At 28.4% G+C, this 16269-nt stretch overlaps 1 protein-coding gene across 1 annotated transcript in view; it reads left to right on the top strand.

Moving 5' to 3' along the window:
* The first annotated feature begins 8465 nt into the window (after positions 1–8465).
* Positions 8466–16269, top strand: part of LOC129958375 (inositol 1,4,5-triphosphate receptor associated 1-like) — a 135076-nt gene continuing 127272 nt past the window's right edge. The window contains exon 1 of the mRNA XM_056070825.1: positions 8466–8553. The gene's annotated coding sequence lies outside the window, so the exon portion shown is untranslated. The remainder of the gene's footprint in view (positions 8554–16269) is intronic.

Here is a 16269-nt window from a genome sequence, read left to right on the forward strand (position 1 = left end):
GCAAAGTTTTATCGCAATCAGATGAACGGTACGGCAGCGCATAAACTACGAACAAAAGTTATTTTTTATATATTAGATTAGATAATGCTTCATTTGATAAATTAAAACAAAATGTAATGTATTGAGGTCATTGAATTTGCTTTATTTACAGTCACACGTGTATGCATTTTTCTCAAAAAATATTATTTAAAACGAAATCTTCCTCCTTTGACCCCCTCCCTTCTCCAAAAAAATGAGTTATTTCTGAAAATAGCTTCTGAAAATCTATGTTAATCTAACTGTTTTTGTCTTCCAAAGTTAAAGCAAGGAAATAAATCATTCAGAGAAAGAGAAAATTCGGTTGACAATGCAATAAAACTGTAAGGCTTCATGATTAATGATTGTGAAAAGATACTATCTCTATCTTTCTCCATATTGTCAAAGAAAATTTATTTCAAATATATCTCTATTATGCTCATTTAAGGTAAATATGATTGAACCCAAGTTAATTGCAATTCAAGTGATTGCGATAAATTTAACCAGAATAATGCAGGCAAACGCTTTAGAGATAAAGTATTACGGAGTCAACAGTAATTCTTTTTTGTAAGGAAAACATCTTTGTGGACAAAATTGTAAGAAAGCGATAGCATCCGCGATAGATTTAAACGCCCTCTGGTAATGCTGACCACATGTTTCTTTTTTCAAAGAACTGTCCTTCAAACAATTTCGCTCTTGTGACCTTTTCTTTTTAAAAATATTTTCCTGGAAAGAAACGCTTATCTTTTCTTCTTTACTCTTTTAGCATTAAAAAAATTAAATAAAATAAAACATGCCAGTATAAAATTACTGAAAAATTTATAACGCTGAAGTATATATTTTATTTGAGGAAATCAAGAAAGATATATAACAAAGACTCGTTGACTCGTTCCGTAAGTTATTAAATTTCTAAAAAAGATATCAAAAAGGAAAACTCTTGCATATAAAATGATGTTATTGGCTATAAGCTTTCTTTATTTTGTTGTGAATCCATCTATTATAAATATATCTGTATAGTATCATTTCTATTTCAAAAACTTCAAAACATATAGCAATATAATATTCGATGAACTGATTATATTTATTCAGAAAGGCATAATGGATGCTAACGAGAAGTTCTCATACCAATATCTGATCATACTAATTGGATAATTTTGTAGTTTAGAATCTTCTGCGATTCATAATTATGATATTCATCTTTTATAGATCAAAGTATGTCTTCTAAATTAGACTCATTCATATCTTTGTCTATTGTCAAAAAGTCTTCACGGAATGCCGACGCATTTTTTGTGAGCTCTTCTTGATTATGCGTTTAATAGAACTTTGAAACTGTTTTTCGTTTTGTGGTAATTCCATGAAAGTATTGTGAACATACCGATAATATAAGAGATTCATTTTTGGATATTTTGTGCCGAAGAAAACTGAAATTTTTAATGAATTGACTGAATTCATGAAATATTTATAACTGTGAGAATAGAGGATTAAATCTGCTCAGTTTCAAGATTGGTGAGTATGTATACTTTTAAATATCATTTTGTCTCTGCTGTTTTGTACATCAGCATGTTTTTTCACTTGAACATACTATAATTTCTCCAATTCTATGTGAATGTATGTTTGTTATCGTTCTACAAATAAGATCGTTTAACTTAGAGCCGCCAAATTTGACACATACATATATATACTTTGAAGGGTGGAAATATGCACAACGGGGAGATTTTGTTTGGGGGGAGGGGTATTTAAATCAAATAAAAGTGAAATTTTAATTTTTTTTATTCCATAACTTCCGAAAATATTATAGCACAAAACTTATTTTTACACACTTTTAGAATTTTAAAAATTGTCTTTTTAAAGATATCAGTTTTTTTTTATCGATTTTTTTCTGACTTTCAAGCAATTTTTAAAAAATATTTTTATCTAATTTTCAACGCAAGATTACGTTGTTGCTTTGAGATTTAACACATTTTCATTATTTTATCAATTTTAATCGCACGATTTTTTTTCTCATTGTTGAAAGCTAAGGATGAAGGATTCTGTTTAATATCTGTACAGTTTACATAATGAAAGAAAAAACAATTGTGATACTATATTAAAATCTTTACTATTTCATGAGAATGGTTACCATTAGAAAAGTTCACGTACATAATGAATGTATGCTAGACAATCCGATGCTTAAAAATAGTTTATCGACGGAAGCATGATATGAAATTACGCGTAAGAAATTTGACTGAAATTAAACAAAACCAATTTCCTAGCAAATCTACTGGTTGTTAAAGATGGCTAGTAGTCTATAAAATAAATCGGCATCTAAGTCTGTATTTTCCGAATACTTGACATAATTGTTATATTTTTGTCTATCTATTAACTTTTGAAATTTCTCTTTTACACTACCATACCGTAATATTTGACAGATGTTTATAACTTCTAAAAGGCAAGAACGACTAAAATGTTTGCCGAATATAAAATAGAGAAATTCTTTAATGCATAATAATTTCATATAATGCCTGCTTACTAGATAGTAAATAAATACTTTGCATTTTTTTTTTTTTTTTTTTTACAAATTTTATACATACTACAAACGATATGAGCTTTTATCTAGGAATGACATGATTACTGTGAAATCTGGAATTAAATTTTGTAATCAGCAGCATGTTAAAAACATTAAAATTATCTTGCTTTATTTTAATGTCCATTTTATATATTAATAATATAAATAGTGTAAAATGGAGTATTTAGAATTGTTATTTTTTCTTTTTTAACTCAATAAACTTTCTTTTTAAAGAGATATCAAAATCATGAGCGAAATTTTGATCTGCTTAAAATGAAATCATATAAAAAGTTTCTTAAAACTTGTTCAAAAAATTAAATAGAGGTTTTTGCTTTGAAGATTTTAGATTTCTTTCAAATGCTTTTTTAAAAATAAATTAAAAAACCTCGCAAAAAATGACAAAATTTTGTTGCACAATTTCATACAAAAATTGAAAAATATTTTAATGTTTTTCGAAATCCGATAATGATCTGCTAATAATATGGACAAAAATTGTGTTGACTTTCTTTTGATTTTTTATTATTTCGCTCGAGAATCTAACATTAAATTTTGTTAAAAAATAAGAAACTCTGGATTACGTAACTTTAATTTTGAATGATATAATTATTAACTATTAATTAATTAAATGAAAGATTAATTACTAATAAAAATAGAAGTATAAAGATTCCTTCCAGATATAATTGAAATATTCTTTTAATCTATGCTACTTTAATGAAAGGAAAAGTATTATGTACTCTGAAGAAATCTATTGTATGCTTAAAAATTATTACTAGTGAATGTTGGAGATCTCTAATGCTTAATTTTTATAATAGTAATTTTTCAAATATTTTTAGAATTTTCATTACCTGATTTTTAAATAAGAGGTAACTGAATTAAATAACAGAAAAAAGTTCAACAATGCATCTCTAATACATTTCTATTTTAATTTTCTATTTAATATTTTTTAATTTTAATGGGTAGTAATCATAAAAATATTTAAAAATTTATTTACTTATAAGAAAAGAATATGAAAACACTTTTATTTTTCAAAGTACGCTATGACGATGTGAGTTTACTTTTATGGATATAAATACCTCTTACATAATTTACTATAAATGGGTTTATTATAGGTTTATGGGTTTCCTTGTGGTTAATAACGATTAGCTGTCACCTTTTGCAAATTTAACAGTTTCCGTTGAAAATATCTGTTAAATACGTAGTTTTGTAAAGAAAAGTGATACATAATTGGTATTTGGAATTGCCTGTACGAGCATTAGAAATTCGGAAAGTAGAAACTCCGAAGAACGCCGACAAAGTCAATATTCGAAACACAACTTTAATTTTAGTTAAAACTAAACGAATTATAATAGCTGTCGAATAAGCGGAATGACAGGGATATATGAAACGCAATAAATAATAAATGTTCTGCACTCTGAGTTCATAAACTTGAATGAAGCGCTAACATTTTAGTTATTTAACGGTGGATAATTTCCAAGTTTCGACATTAAACAAAGGTTCATTCTTCCGATCGATACCCGTACCTTAAGACTGGGCTGTTTACTTCATTCAAAATAGGCCCGCCTTCTAAGACGAGTCCACTGAGCTTTGTTTAGTATGATCTGTCATGTGTGATATTTTGCTAGTTTTCCCACTTTACATGTCGACCAAGGGTGTCGAGAATTCGTTTACTTATAAGTTGGCATCTGATTTTTTATACTCAAGGCACTTGCCCTAATAAAGCTATTTGCAGTTTTAAGTGAATCAGAGTGACTAACAAGAAAGAAATCCTATTTGACCGCAGTTATTTGGACAGAGGCAATCAAAATAGACCAAAATTTGGAGATTTTGCTGAAAAGATTGAAAAAGATTCAAACTAAGTGGAAGACAATTTTGAAAAATTTTGATGGAAAGAAAGTGAAGGATATAGTAGGCTGGGTTTTTTTTCTAAAATCAAAAGAAATATCGAAGAAAAGAAGAGGAAATCACAAAACCTCAAATCGAAAATAAAGTGCTCCAACGAAAATAAGAGTGGTAATTAGAAATGCTCAAAATTTCAGTAAAGGAAGGAGTTTGGTATAAAATATAATACCGAGGAAATTTTATAAAAATCACAATGGAAGATATTTGAAATAATCATAATTTAAAGACAAGTCTCTGTTTAAACACAATAAAGTTGAAATCAAAAATAATCATTTAGAGAAAAGATGAATGAAATTTCTGGTAATTTATACAAGAAAAAATTTTGCAAATGAATTGAATGGGATTGCTTACTTAGGTTGGATTAATTTTCAGTATATTAATACTACGTATGGAAATTAACAAATCTCTTTCAAAATATTTAATGTCCATTCGAAAGAGGCGTTAGATTTATTATAGATTTATCTTTCAGATCCACGTATTCTTCCCTGTTTGAAGGAAAGTTTTATGGCACATCAGTAAATGTTCATTCCTTTGATAATGATCATCGCATCATTTGCATCTATATCCATGGGTTGTTTATTCTTTTAACTTTTCTGACAGTGCCTAATTATCTCTGCTATTGAATGGCAATCTGTTCTTTTAAAAGATAAAGAATAGATACAGTAATGTTTTCCATGATTGTTTTCATCATGTATCTCTGATCTTTAGTTCTGGTGATTCATTTTTCAGAGAATCTCGAAATCAAAAATGTGCAATAAAAGGATAAATTATGAACGAGTTATGGACGATGATGCAATGTTCTTTATTTTAAAAATTCTTTTAAAAATTAAAAGTGAATCTTATCGATAAAAAGATCAAAACAAGGATGACGGGGTATAATTCTTAAAAATGAACTGCATTCTTACACAAAACGGATATTTTATATTTCTCTAATAAAAGTAGGAAATATTCTAAAATTGAAAATGCTTTGATGTATCAAATTTTTTTCTGAGATCCTACAGGGAAATCTATGATTATCTTTCATAGCCAGTCATTTTAGCTTGGAGCAGTCAAGAACATCAATTAAAGCAAATTAGCATTCACAAATAATATCAAAAATGTCTACATTTTATATAACCTCATCCAACCAAGTCTCTAATTGTACTTTAATCAAGAATATTGACATTCCTACATGATACTCTATGAATTTTTCGGGAATTTTTGAAGATCACATTCTAGAATACGACATAGATCAGGATTGAAAAGATAATTCAAAGTCACAAACTCTACATCGAATATCTTCCAATCACGCACTCTGCTAAGACTCTCAAAGAGGAAAAATATCAATTGGCAGTACTGTAAGGTTCATAATGCCCATAGATCATTCTCAATGGCCATGAAATTATTATGGCCATGAAATTTCAGTTAACCTTAAGTTGTTAAATTTAAGTGAACCAAAATAATGATATTTTTACTGTCATTTGATTTCATTATTATATTTTTACCTTTACATTTTTTTTGTTTACTTGATTGAACAACGACATCCTTTTCAATATCCTGATATCTCCAAGCGTCTCAGTTTTGAATTTTACTTGCGTGTTGCCTTTTTTTTTTAAATTTTTTACCAATGTATTTTAACTAGCTTAGTTAAGTAGTTTAATGTTTACGATTATTACTTATTGTCATCTTTATCTATTGTCATGTAACCTCCGAGGGGGCACCTCAAAATGAGGATGAGATGCTTCCGGTATGGTGGTTGGATCTCGTCACCATAGAGGGTACACAAAAATGTGGGGGATCTGGCTCCTCCCATCGATGACGGGACGTACTTCCTTCGGGAAGGGTTGTACCGTGACCGGTGATGGCCCTTAGGATTCAACCACAGTTCCCGCCAGTGTTGCTGTTGCGACAATCCGGTATTATTTATCTCAGTATTATATTATATTCAGTATTATATTATTCAGTATATTCAGTATTAGTATGTGCCTTTGGGCGGGTCGGAAAATCAGTGATATAACATGTACTGCCATGTGCTTGGGGATGCATTCCCAAACCTGATTCTTGAGTCAAGGAATTTCAGCACTCAGTTCAATTCAAGAGTATCAGCTCATAAAAATTCACAGATCTATGTTTATATAAATTCTAGAAAAACAGAGTATACTGTAGAGGATGTTACAGAGAATTATCTATAAAAAAGTCAGTGGTGTAGCAAAGAGTTGTCAAGAGGGTTATAGATGATCCTAGTATCAGTTTGAGAGTTTTTATTTTTAAAAAATTGAGAAATAGCACAATGCAAAGAGAAAATCAAAAGAACAAAACGTTGAATGCAAAATAAAGAATGAACTTCACCAAAAAAAAAAATGTTGAATTTTATTTCAGAGTGAGAAAAATCAATAAAAATATTATATAAAATAAAAAATAGCAATGCGTGAATGTTTACAGTTAAGCAGACAACACTTTTCGACGATACTGTGAGTGGAAGAAATGTAAATGCAAAATTTTCATTTCTCCATCATCCAAACGAAAAAAATCCCTTTTCGAAATTTTGATCTATTGAATCTTTTTAAAGTGTTTAAAATAGTCATATTCCAAAATATAATGTAAATAGGAAACATTACTACTCATAAACATTCCTTTCATTTGGAATTATAAAAATTAATATAACTCTTTAATAAATAGCTAATTAACTTTACAATGTTATAAAAATATAACAATAACAACATTAATATTAAATTTCCTATATGAAAATTTTATATATGAAGTAAATATTTTGCCACTAAGCTATTAAGAGCTTAAATTGAATTCGCTTCTAGTTCTTTATTTGCTGCGATTGTTTCAGAGCACACTTCCGGTTCGATTTTCATCACGAATTTTCACCTTTCAGAATTCCGAATCGATAACTTAGATTCGATATTGCATTCCATTAAAGTGAGAAATTAAACTTTTTTTTGCTAAACTTTTGTCTCTATCAGGTTCATGTCTTTTCCCTCTCTTCTGCTGCAATGGTTTTCCATTTAGTTGAGTTATATTAACATTCCTTTTTAAAACAAAACTCGGACTATTACAAGACTGATCTCTTAATTTTGAACCGCTGTCAGATAACGAGGACAACACCTGAACTGGCACTCCCCTCTCCAAACTTCCGAACCACACCATTGGGAAAAAAGGGGGGTTGGAGTTTAATTTAACACAAATAGTAGAAATATGCAGAGCGTCTAATTGAAATTTTTGTTCAATAAAATTAATGACGATTTTTCATTAGCAATTTAGAAAACGCAATCTTTATAAATATATTTTTCTAGCGTTCTTTCTCTTGATTTCTAGATGCATCTTATTATAGACCCCTGGATCAGGAATAATAAGTTAATTTCAAAACTTATTTAAATCACACTAGATTTTAACACAAGGTTGAGAAAAAAGACATTGCATTTCTTAGCAAAGTTTAACTTTATATCAACAGTGATTTGCAACTAAGCAAGTAATTTTGTGCAATTACACTATGAAGAAAACAGTTAAGATTTATAAAATTTACTGTAATTGTGTCAGTTTCAAGTCAATAAAATCGACCTTATGTAGTGTCATAGGTTAATAGAAGAAGGATCATGTGATTTTAAACCACCACAAACAGAAAAACGGCACCTATTTAATAAATTTTCTAATGATCGATAAGATTTTATATTGCTTTATTCTTAATTTAAATAAAAATTATTGCAAATTTAAAAGTTTTAATCAAAACTTCAAAAATTATTTTTTACATAGAAAAATATTAAATGCCCTAAGCCAATTTTAAGTACGTTGAATCATGGGATATCCATAAAAGGAAGCAATTTTTATAAATGTCTTCCAAATATACAAAAACGACACAAAAATTGACGACTTAATAGTCACTTTATCTGCGGTTAAAGAAGTCCTTTTACTTTTATCTTAGGAGACACGACCAACAAGGAAAAAATTTATATGAGAGACAAAGAAATTGTTGTCTGAAGGAAATCACTCATGGACATACTCTAAGCTGAAGTTCTTAATGACTTTTAGCCATAGTAGGAGAAAGTACTTTAATTTGAACTGGTTACATTCTTTTCATTTCTACAATGCTGTTTATGGAAATCCTAAATGTAAGAAAATATTACTTATTAAATACAAATTAAGTTCAATTATAAAATAGTTATACCGTGTTGTACCAAGTCATGAATATTAGATAGGATGCTGATATATTTTGATCTTCAAAATAATCTTTAAATGCAAAACAGTTGTAAAGTCATTGTGTGATTTAAGTCTTTATTTTTCCCTGAAAATTTTTACCATGGGAAGTTTTATGATATTTTTTATGACCAAATAAGCTATTAAAATTGATTTCATAACTGATATTTCTTCTGGTTCTCTCAAATAACTCGTTATTGTTGAATCCATAGATTATATATACTTCGCACAAAATCAACTTTTTCTTAAAAGTAGTTTTGAAGTAACTTTGGACCCACCATCACAAATTGTCTTTAATAAGCATTTTTCTGTTCTCTCTGTATGAATGAACGAGAGACAATTTTTTATTTAATATGAAATACTCTTTTCAGAAGAACACCACGGTTTTATTGGATATCAAATAACTGTAGTTGCCTTGCAACTAAATTTAATTAAAAATGAATATTAAGATTTAGAAACACTTTTGTGTAAAGTACTTATGAGAAATCAGTTTTCAATTTTATTCTTTCGAAAACTTAGTATTAAAAATAATGCAGTTACAGTGAAATCAAAGATCAGCATTAAAATTTCTGTTCTTTACGTTTTCTTCAGAGCTTGGGCGTATAAAGCATATAAAATATTAACAAATAAATGAATTTAAAATTATATTTGTAACGATAAGTTAAAGTCGTGCAAATATTACCATAAGAAATAGTCTACTTAACCAAAACATCCAGGTTTAAATTCTTTTGAACCTGCACTTTTTATATTTATGCTTTTTTTTTGTATCTTATGTTTTGTATCGTACAACTATCAACGATTCTGTGTGGATAAATATTTTCTCCTCCTCCCCTCTATTCTTGTATGCCAGTAAGTACCTATTCATGTTTTGTTATTAAAAAGTTCATGATTTTTAAATTTAATTTTCATATATTGGATAAAATATTATAAAATCAGGACATTTAAACTGTTAACGTTACAAATGTTAACCGGATATTTTATCATTTACTATTTGAGGATTCAAATGAACTCATTTATATTTGTGTTTTCCATTTATTTTTAAATTTTAAAACGATTTTATTAGCAGGTTAACATTATTTATTCATTTACGTCTCGTTTATTCTCTCTCATAGGCGATAAGTATAGAAGAAATGCAATTTTGTTTAAGATATACTTCCTATGACAATTACACTTCTTATATACTTTTAGGTACTTATGAAAAAAATGCTTTAAATGTCCTAAAATCTGTATTTTATCTTTTGAATCAACACATTTACTGCTGAATGTAAAATCTAACTTTTTCGCAGTCCTGCTTGTTCTATCAACTATGTTTAGTAAAATATTCTTCACACTTAAATATTTTAAAAGGTCCAAGTGTCAAAAATATTTTTCATGTGCAAAAAAAAAATTCAATTTTTCTTAAACTAATGTTTGGAAAGGACTAATGTTATGAAGGTTTGAATATCACTACTTTAGATGATTTTAAATCATTTCAAGAACCGCATAGAAGATAACATCAGTCAACCTGCGGCAATTGCTGGAGATGGCAACTGATGCGAGGCTTCATAATTTGGTCAGGTTTAGTCTCAGAAATGTGGAGATTTTTTGTTTGAAATGATGGAATGCTGAGACTTTTTTACTAAATCATACATGATTGATAGGATCGACTGTATAAAAATTTAGACATCGTAATGTTTTAGTAGTATATTTATCAACTGAAACAATATAAAATATTATTCTTTATATTATTTAAATATTTTTCCAAATCCAATTCAGGCTTCTCTAATGATTATACATTAGAGCATGGTTAAAGCGAACATCCTGTGTAAAGAATGGGATAAAAATAGATTTTTGATTAAGTGGAAGCAAATGCTGTCAACATTTTAAATAAAGCTTTCGTTAAGTAACATTGATAATCAAATAATTGATTAATAACTGATCATTCAAGGGGATATAATCTATGTTGCTTAGTGAAAGTTATATGTAAAATGTAGAATATATTTGCTTCAAACAACATAAAATGTTATTCTGTACATCATTTAAGGTATATTACCTGTTTGATCTACACGTCTCTCTAACATTGACATATTACATACCGGGACATGGTTAAAACGAACATCCCATTTAAAGAATATGATGAAAATAATTTAAGTAGAAGCAAATATCTTCTACATTTTAAGTAAAGCTTTCATTAAATAACATTGATAGACAAATAGTTGATTAATAACTGATCATTCAAGGGAATATAATCTACGTTGCTTAATGAAAGTTATATGTAAAATGTAGAATATATTTGCTTCAAACAACATAAAATGTTATTCTGTACATCATTTAAGGTATATTACCTGTTTGATCTACACGTCTCTCTAACATTGAAATATTAAATACCGGGACATGGTTAAAGCGAACATCCCATTTAAAGAATATGATGAAAATAGTTCTTAGTTTAAGAAGAAGCAAATATCTTCTACATTTTAAGTAAAGCTTTTATTAAGTAACATTGATGGACAAATAGTTGATTAATAACTGATCATTCAAGGGAATATAATCTACATTGCTTAATGAAAGTTATGTGTAAAATGTAGAATATATTTGCATCAAACAACATAAATATTATTCTGTACATCATTTAAGGTATATTACCTGTTTGATCTACACGTCTCTCTAACATTGAAATATTAAATACCGGGACATGGTTAAAGCGAACATCCCATTTAAAGAATATGATGAAAATAGTTCTTAGTTTAAGAAGAAGCAAATATCTTCTACATTTTAAGTAAAGCTTTTATTAAGTAACATTGATGGACAAATAGTTGATTAATAACTGATCATTCAAGGGAATATAATCTACGTTGCTTAATGAAAGTTATGTGTAAAATGTAGAATATATTTGCTTCAAACAACATAAAATGTTATTCTGTACATCATTTAAGGTATATTACCTGTTTGATCTACACGTCTCTCTAACATTGAAATATTAAATACCGGGACATGGTTAAAGCGAACATCCCATTTAAAGAATATGATGAAAATAGTTCTTAGTTTAAAAAGAAGCAAATATCTTCTACATTTTAAGTAAAGCTTTTATTAAGTAACATTGATGGACAAATAGTTGATTAATAACTGATCATTCAAGGGAATATAATCTACGTTGCTTAATGAAAGTTATGTGTAAAATGTAGAATATATTTGCTTCAAACAACATAAAATGTTACTCTGTACATCATTTAAGGTATATTACCTGTTTGATCTACACGTCTCTCTAACATTGAAATATTAAATACCGGGACATGGTTAAAGCGAACATCCCATTTAAAGAATATGATGAAAATAGTTCTTAGTTTAAAAAGAAGCAAATATCTTCTACATTTTAAGTAAAGCTTTTATTAAGTAACATTGATGGACAAATAGTTGATTAATAACTGATCATTCAAGGGAATATAATCTACGTTGCTTAATGAAAGTTATGTGTAAAATGTAGAATATATTTGCATCAAACAACATAAATATTATTCTGTACATCATTTAAGGTATATTACCTGTTTGATCTACACGTCTCTCTAACATTGACATATTAAATACCGGGACATGGTTAAAGCGAACATCCCATTTAAAGAATATGATGAAAATAGTTCTTAGTTTAAGAAGAAGCAAATATCTTCTACATTTTAAGTAAAGCTTTTATTAAGTAACATTGATGGACAAATAGTTGATTAATAACTGATCATTCAAGGGAATATAATCTACGTTGCTTAATGAAAGTTATGTGTAAAATGTAGAATATATTTGCATCAAACAACATAAATATTATTCTGTACATCATTTAAGGTATATTACCTGTTTGATCTACACGTCTCTCTAACATTGACATATTAAATACCGGGACATGGTTAAAGCGAACATCCCATTTAAAGAATATGATGAAAATAGTTCTTAGTTTAAGAAGAAGCAAATATCTTCTACATTTTAAGTAAAGCTTTTATTAAGTAACATTGATGGACAAATAGTTGATTAATAACTGATCATTCAAGGGAATATAATCTACGTTGCTTAATGAAAGTTATATGTAAAATGTAGAATATATTTGCTTCAAACAACATAAAATGTTATTCTGTACATCATTTAAGGTATATTACCTGTTTGATCTACACGTCTCTCTAACATTGAAATATTAAATACCGGGACATGGTTAAAGCGAACATCCCATTTAAAGAATATGATGAAAATAGTTCTTAGTTTAAGAAGAAGCAAATATCTTCTACATTTTAAGTAAAGCTTTTATTAAGTAACATTGATGGACAAATAGTTGATTAATAACTGATCATTCAAGGGAATATAATCTACGTTGCTTAATGAAAGTTATGTGTAAAATGTAGAATATATTTGCGTCAAACAACATAAATATTATTCTGTACATCATTTAAGGTATATTACCTGTTTGATCTACACGTCTCTCTAACATTGAAATATTAAATACCGGGACATGGTTAAAGCGAACATCCCATTTAAAGAATATGATGAAAATAGTTCTTAGTTTAAGAAGAAGCAAATATCTTCTACATTTTAAGTAAAGCTTTCATTAAGTAACATTGATAGACAAATAGTTGATTAATAACTGATCATTCAAGGGGATATAATCTACGTTGCTTAATGAAAGTTATATGTAAAATGCAGAATATATGTGTATCGATTTAAATAAAAATGTGTTTTCAGAATATTATTTAAAAACCCTAAAGTGAATTTTATGATATTATTAGACATTAATAAGTTTGATATCTAAAGCCATTTAAGAACAGATTAGTTTCGAAAGGCTCCATCTCAAAATATATTTAATATCATTTATGATAGATATGAAACTACCGACCAAAGGTTTTTGTACCATTTCATAAATCTTTGAAGGCGAATATGTGCAGACTTTCAAATTTAAAGATTCCCGAACGAATCATGGAAAGGGTTCCATATGTTTCAGCTATAAAAATCCTTTTCTTTAAATTGGATCAAAAGTCATAAAATCTCAAGTCAGAATTTTAAAGTTCAGCTCGAAATGTCATACGAGCCTCACGCTTTCAATATCGAATATATGAATTCAAATAAAACATAAAATTTGGACCTCACATTTGCAATAGAGGTCCATAAACTGGTTAAGAGACTGAGATGGCTCAAAGAATGTCTTTTGGACTTTTACATAAGAAGGTGTTTTTCCTTTACTAGTATATTATTATTATTTAACTAATTAAAATAATTCAGGGCTTAAAAGGCTAAGAAATCAATGAATTGGATTCCAATGGCATTAACCCCTTCACACATATGGATGAATCTGACTCGTGCATTGAATTACAGGAATTTTGATAATAAAAGCTTTATTTAAGTGAAATAATTGAATTAAAACACGAAAATCTGTTAAACACTCTTTAGTAAAACAATTTTATCTTCATGTTTTTATATAGAATGAAATATAAATAGTTTTCCAGTATAGGACTTGTAATTAGGTATTAATTAGATACCATCTAATTATATAAATAGTAATTAGGTATTAATTAGATACCATCTAATTTTATAAATAAATTTTTAATTCAGTAGGCTAAGTTGATAGCTTCTCTTGAAATAGAATGGAATTTTATTCAATTCTTAAAATTAAAAATCTTTCCCATTTGATCAGGAAACAATTATTACTTAAATCGATGCCAAAGCAGGTATTCGAGAATTTTTCAATTTTTTTAATAAAAGATTTTTTGAAAAACTTTTTAGACAACAACAGCAAAAAGCGATTATAACTATGCACTTATAAATACCAGATGTAAAAAAAATTAATCATTAAAATATATACCATGTATATTAAAATTCGTTCCAATTTAACAATTATATTGTTGCTTAGCAAATTATTATGGTAAAAAAATTTCATTCGTTTTTATATAAAATATAATAACTTACTTAGATATAATTGATACAATCATAAAAGTCGCAATCATGATATAATCATAAAAGTAGTAAGAATTGATCATATCATAAATGCAACAAGAGATCTCCCAAACACGTTGTGCTGAAGATATATTCTATAATGGCATGTTATGAAAGCAAATTGATAGATTATTCGATTACAATCTTAATCATATACACTCATGCACTGAGTTATATTCTAAAATGACAAAATGATCCTTATTTTTGACTCTTTATTCCGATTTTAAAAAATATTCCTGAATTTGTTCAAACTTTTAGGTATTAACGATTGCCAAGCAATTTTTTTCATTATTTACAAATGCATAGGTTGTCCCAAAAAAGCTGTCAGCGATGATGGAATTTTCCAAAGATGCTATCTGGCCACCAAAGACATAAGCACATAGTTTTATTCATTTGTTATTGTTAGAACTACTTATGGAGTAATTTGGGAAAAGAAATTTCAATAGGTAGTGATGTTTGAAAGTAGTTCCGAAATATTACTCTCCATATTTTGTTTACAAATAAGTATAAAACAGTTCTTCGGTATTAACAACACTGCACTTCTTTTTATTGCAAAAGTCTGTACAGATTAGTACAGGAAGATCTTCCTTACCAAAGGGTAGGAGGGGATGAGTGTGTCAAAATTTGGATTCCTTCTCAAATTAAGGTCTTGGATTTGGTAAGGAAGGTTTGGTTTTCTTATCTACACTCTTCGGGGAATGCCGATATTTCTAGAAAGACCCGAAATGATGCCAATAGCTAAAGAGAACAATTTTGGAGACTTACTTGAAAGCTACGTCTGAAACACAAACTTTTTATACATTATCAAATGTTTTAGTTTTATATCTTCCTTTACTTAAACTATCACACAGTCAGTGCATGATGTCCAGCTAGTTAGTTAGTTAGCTATATTAACGTCCCGTTTTAAGCTACACTAGGGCTATTTTGGGACGGACCTCATAATTTTGAAACGCGATCGGATGACGAGGACGACACCTGAGCTGGCACCCCCTCCCCACACCACACCACACCAACGGGAGGAAGTTTGGCCTTGGCGAATTTTAACGTGCAACAGACCCCCTTACACGACGGTTCTTTGGTGGAATCTGGTCTCGAACCTGAAACCCTAAAGGCTCAAGAGCCGAGACCGTACCACCAGGCCACCGCGGCCCTGATGTCCAGCTAGGATAGCTGCCTGAAGAGAGCTGTAGATAGGTCAATAAAATGTTATTGGCTAGTTGCCAAACAAATAAACTTAAAAAAAAATACATTCCGTGAATTATAAAACTCTACGACAATAATATGTGTTTGCATTTAATTATTAAAATAATTATTAGTTAAAGTAAAGCATAGTTAATTACTTATTATTTATAATACATTGGAATTGATTATTGAGCTTACGTATTCCAGTTGACAAATAATGTATATAACCCTATAATCTACCATAAATATTAAACACGCCTGTTTATATGTAAAGAAATTATTAATTAATTATTGCTTTAATTTTTCAATAATTTTATTGGTTTAATCATTTGTTGTTTTTTTTTAATCAAGAAATCTGGATTTATTATATTCACGAAATTATTAAAATACAAAGAAATTAGACCAAAATAAATCCTTATCATGATGATTAAAACAAAACGTTTTGTAAATGTAAAATTCAATTGACCAGTTATTAAAAGAGAGACCTTGCAATTACACTGTCTGAGTCGAAA

This window comes from Argiope bruennichi, chromosome X1, assembly GCF_947563725.1.
Source record: "Argiope bruennichi chromosome X1, qqArgBrue1.1, whole genome shotgun sequence".
In the NCBI taxonomy this organism is placed as follows: Eukaryota; Metazoa; Arthropoda; class Arachnida; order Araneae; family Araneidae; genus Argiope; species Argiope bruennichi.